The following is a 5,843-nucleotide window of genomic DNA, read 5'->3' as shown; positions in this document are numbered from 1 at the left end:
GCCCTGTCTCCTTGGCTTACAGATGGCAGCCTTGTCACTGTGTGCTCGCACGGCCTTCCCTCTATGCATATCTGTGTCCTGATCTCCTCTTCTCATAGGACAGCAGTCACATTGGTTAAGGCCGACCCATATGACCTCATTTCAACTTCATCACCTCTTTCAAGACTCCATCTCCAAATAGTCACATTCTGAGCTGTTAAGGATTTGCTTCAATATACAAATTTTAAGGGGATAAAATTCAGCCCAGAAGAGTGGCCAAGTGCGCTTTGTCATTCAAAGAAGAAACTTCTAGGTTGTCTAGAGGCTGCCCATCTCTCAGCTTCTCAGACACCCAGCTGTAGGGAGTTACATTTGCCTGAGTTCTCCCACATTGGGGGATCGCATATATTGTTATCCAAACCAGGACACATTCTTGGTTTGCCTTTAGGGAATACGTACTTGAGTCTGTAATTTTATTCCTAATTGCATGTGAAGTGTTGTAAGCCCTGTGGAGCACACAAAATTCTAAGGGTAAAAGAGGGAGTTGTTGATAATGATGCCAAGAAAACCAGAATAAACTGGAATCATTCCCCAGGTAAGCTGGGAAGTCTGGTCTCCTATCCATAAATCCAGAACCCAAGATTTGCACATATAGCCACATTTACTGGAATAACTGGACTGTACAGTGTTCCCTGGATCGCTCTAGAGGAAACAGCAATGGAGGGGTGGATTCTGTTTTCAGACAGTGAGTCCACGAGCCCAGGTGAGCTGATCCACCCTCCCTTCTGCTAGCTGCAGGGGAATCCAGCCAGTAGGCTGTGCATTACTGTGCTTTAGTTCTGTGGCTCACTTTCCCTCTGTGCAAGGTGTGAGGACACACACCCCCCACTCCAAATCTCCAAAGGTCAGCTTCTAACAACAGGTGAAAGTGCTGCCCCTTTTAGGAGACACAACACCCAACTAGGGACAATACCAGCCTCCAGGAAGCATTTGGAAATGACTGGGGACATTTTAATTGTCATGCTGACTAAGGCCAGGAGGCAACAGTGCTTAACATCTTCCACTTCTGGACAACATAGACTCGTCCTGCACAAACTGCCCAGAGGAGCACAAATGCAGAATAGCAAAGCATGGTTAAACACTACAAAGCCGGCTGGAAATTTTCTGAGGTCAGGGAGACCTTTGGCTGGTGATTTTGCCATTCCACTTACTCTGTCCCTGCCTAAGATAAAACTTGTCTCCCTTACCCTCTTCCCACTTCAGGAAAACAGTGAGTCTAGAGTGGAATTTTAAGACAAGATCTGGGATTGAATCTGGGATTGAATACTGCTTAGTATTCATGTGACCTTGGGCCATCTAGCTAAGATTTTTTGGGCTTCATTTTCTTCATCTGTAGAATGGGGGACAAACTAGCTCCTCCTACCTGTCTCAAAGGATTTGTGTCTCCCACAGGGCAATATTTGTAAAGTGCTTTGCAAACTGAAAATTCTGTAGCTAGGTCAGTTGTCACCACGATTAGCGGATATGCTTACTTGAGAAATTGCGCCTGATGTGAAATGGCTCAGCCTCTCCTACTGCACTTTACCAGAAGGAGAGAGGAAGAATGGGAGAAGGGACAGCCTCTGCAGCTTGGCTTTACTTGCTTCCCTCTCCTCCCTCCTGCCCCTTATTCTCATTACAAACAAAGGTCCCCAGAGGGCACGTTTAAAACCAAGAAGTCATCACTACTGTCCACCCACTGCCTGGCCTACGTCTTTGTAACAAAGGCCTTCTTGGGTTTTGTTCCCTCCCCTAAACCTTCTTTGCCTCTAGGGAACAGGGAATTGGGGAGTCCATGATTTTATTCCTAATTGCATGTGAAGTGCTGTAAACCCTGTGGAGCACATAAAATTCTAATCTATTTTAGTCCCCATTAATTTCCCACCCCTTTTCATTTATAACTTGCTCTCCTTTCTCTGTAATGCTCCCTTTTCCCTGATGGATTTGTAAATTTCCCTTCTATTCCCTTCCACCCCCTGGCAGGCATTAATTCAATCTCTAGTGAGGTCTTTTCCATGTTTCCCTTTAAATCTTCCTGGGAGCCTCAGTGGTTCTGGAGAGAGGAGTTCAAGGGTGGGTCGGGAGACAGCATGGACAGTCTGACCTCCAGCTCTGGCCTGCTCTCTGGCCTTGTCAATGTCTCACAGGTGTCAACAAGCTGCTTTGTGACTTAATTTTATTGCCTGTGAAATGGTACTCAAGGTACCTGCCCAAGGCACACTTGACAGGCATGTTGTGCAGAGCAGTTAATTAGAGGTGGCCCTAGTGCCTCTCCTCTAACTCTCCAGGATTACGCCCTGTGGCCCCATTCTCTTGCATAGTGGATATAAATTTGCAACCAATACTCTCAGGTGCAAGACATGTGGCATTATTTAACTTTTCTAAATTAAATTAAATATGACTCTGAGCCCTCCCTTGTTAGGGTATTGAGGAGTTAAATCAAAATCATGACTAGGCTTCCCCTCTGAAGGGCAATGCAGAGGTGCCAGGGATCTTACCCAGCACTCAGCCTCCAAGAATGGACCCAGGTCTTTGTCCACAAATTTCATAGCTCTACACACCTTATCTAAATCATCATCATCTCCTGAAAATGGAAAAACTCGGGTCTTTGCCGCCAGTGCACACAGAGTCAATCCCCTCTGGGGTACTTTCCCAGCCCTAAGAGCCAGGATGGCACCCAAAATAAGGTTCCCTCCCTGAGAAAGGGAAACTCTCCCTTCATGGGGGTTGGCTCTTTCACCTCTAACCATCTCTCCAACTGCCTTCATCTCCCCACCTACCACCACTGCCACCCCAACCCCGCATGATGTTGTCTCAAAGTGTTAGAAAAAGGTTAGTTACTTTTTTCAGAAGAGGTGTCTGTTTTGCAAAGAGGACTTTACGCAGAGTCTCTTTTGCAACTTATGTAAACGTAAAATCCAATAACAGATTAAAGTTTTGCTGTCTCACCTGCTTCAAAGCTTCTCCCTTCCCCTTCCCTCCCACTTCAGCTCAGGACTAATCCAGGCATGGAGCCTGTGTGAGTTCATTCCACTCACACCTCACTTGCTCGCCTCTCCAAGGCCCCTGCCTTGGGTGCAGGTGGGGAGGCCAAAATGGGCACCATCTTCAGTAGACAGCCCTGCAGTGTCAGGCCTTCTTTATGTCCAAAGCCTCATACTGCATTTAGAGATCCTTGTCCCACTCCGCATTTTGGGGGCCTTCCTCCTGAGATTTCCATCTTGATCTGGCCACCCTCAGTCTCTTCCTTAGCCTCTGTTCTACCCTTCTGTTGGTGTCACCTTGACCTTTCAGGCCACCAGTCCACATGCAGCCTGGGAAACAGAGCCACGTACTTGTCCCCTCTGAACTCTGGAAAGCAGGTTCCCACCCCTCCACCTCAGGCTGCATCAGCCATCTCTCTTTTGGATTTTTTTTTTTATTTTAAACTCTTTAAGCCAGGCACCAGTCCCTAGTTACCCTCAAACTCCAAGAAACATATATTAAAGCCTCCCCACGAGTTCTCTTGAGATTTGATCCCCTTACCCCACCACTTGGCTCTCTCTAAAGGAATCCTTACTCTAAAACCCTTTAAATCCTCCTTTCCAATTTAATCTCAGATTCTTCTATTGAAGCAGCAGTTGGGAGATCCTGCAGAAGTGGTGAGCACCCACTGTTCTCAGCTTTGGGACCCCAAAGACAAGAAGGGTCTCGTTTTATCATCCTGTTATAAATGTGTAGCATAATCTCAGGTAGTGATGAGTGGAATAAAAAAATAAACTCATACAAGGGGAGCAAGGTGACAGCAGGGATCATGTGAAGAGTTGACATTAGAGCAGAGAGGTGGACAGTTGTAGGGCTGCCCAGACAGGTGTCTGGGGAAAGAGCATTCCAGGAGGAGTATGTGGCAAGAGTGTGGTCCTGACATGCTGCAGGAGATGAGACCAGCTGGTGCAGAAGGAACAGGTAATCAGGCTGGCCAGGAGGAGGGAATTGTAGCCAGACGGCAGAGCATTCGGGTCGGTCTCTTAGGCGTGGTAAAGAGTGTGGATGTTATTCTAGTGGATGAGAAATTCCTGGGGGTTTGGAGCAAGTGTTAAAGGATCAAGTGGCCTTTGTGTGGGAAATAGACTGTTGAGAAACAAGAGTGGGGGCTCCATGAGATGATCCCAGCAAGAGCAGTAAGAGACCTTTGGAGGAGGTGGTCACATTTGAGATATGTTATGAAAACATGGGCAGCAAGATATGTTGACAGAATGCATTCAGTATGTGAGAAACAGAATTTGTAGAAGGAAGATTTTGAACTTCCAAGTAGCTCCAGCTAGGATTGCCCACAGGAAGCCATATTACCAGGGCAAGCAGAGCTTTTCATCATGGACTTGACTTGAATTTGCAATCTCAAAGTTACCTAACCACACAATCTTATTTTAGGGGACACCTCTTGCCATCTTTCAAATGGGCAGATTTACAAGATAACACCTATAAAGCAGTTTTTTCAAGGTTTGGTCCCAGGGCTAATATTATAGATGAAGAGCCAATTATATACACAACCTTTTCCCAATTGCTTTATATTTGGATCTCAAAGTGTAAAAGATAAGTTTGATGGGGACATATTAAGAATAAGAAAGAAAATTAAACTGAATATTATATTTAAGTCAGTGGCTCTCTCAACTAACCCAATCCAAGCTTAATTTTCAATCGTTGCCTAGCTGTTAAGTTTTCTTTCACTGTTACAGAAAAAAAATGTTAATTTACCCTCAAGGTGTTGTCTATCCCCAGTTTTTTATTGACTTCTGTTGTTGCCTGCACTTTTATGGTTTCATAGTCTTAATATCCTACTTGAATAGAGCTGTACATTATATATACACATATATATATAAAACTTTCATACAGATATATTAGTTTTTAGCTGCTACTTGAAACTCCCATTTCTCTCTGAAATATATATGTTTCAGTGAAAGGATTGTGAAATCTAAAATCCAAATCGTCCTGGGCAGGCAGATAACAGCTGTGTAGAAGAGCTAGGTGTGTAGGGACTAATGGGTGCTCTGGAGAACAGCAAAGTTTATGCCCACAGAAAGTCATTTCAATTAAGAAAAGGAAAAGAATTAAACATGTGCTGACCAAACAAAACACAATGCTTATAAGAAAACATAATGTTTATAAGACCCCTCTCCACATTGTCTCTCCTGATTGCATGAAACAATATTTTCTCTTAGACCCCAAGCCTACACTTTTCCTGATCAGCTAAAAACAGATGCTAAAATATGCCCAAACAAGCACACACAAAAAAGCCTTCTTTGGCTTGCTTAGCAAGGACATTGCATATTGCCACTATTCCTCCTGTGAGTACTTTATCTGTATTTCTCTTACATAGGGTCACTACTTTATTACTTTATTATGCATTTACAATTTGATTTTCTACTAACAAAAAGATATTCTTAAAGAGGCAATATTTTTAACTCTTTCTTTTGAGGTCTTTAAAAATCTAAATAGAACAAACATGTTTTCAAACTTTCAAAACTAGTGTTTTCTTCCATTTGAATAGTTCTTAGTACTTTTCAAAGTGCTTGCATACACTAGCTCAGTTAGGATGTGCTAGGTCATGCTACAGTAATAAACAACACCAAAATCTCAAAAGCCCAACGTAATAAAAATTCTTCCCCATGTTATATGTCTAATATGGGTCATCAGAGGGCTTCTGCTCACTGTAGTCAGTTACAGACTCAGCGCACTAAGACCAAGATTCATCTCTATATAATCTTCTGCAATCGCTACTGTAGGTGAGAAGGAGGTGAGGCAAGTCAAGCCCCAGTTTGTCACGTTCTACCTGAGAGTGATATACA

Source organism: Nomascus leucogenys, chromosome 12 (assembly GCF_006542625.1).
Source record: "Nomascus leucogenys isolate Asia chromosome 12, Asia_NLE_v1, whole genome shotgun sequence".
Lineage (NCBI taxonomy): Eukaryota > Metazoa > Chordata > Mammalia > Primates > Hylobatidae > Nomascus > Nomascus leucogenys.
This window is presented reverse-complemented; position numbering follows the sequence as displayed.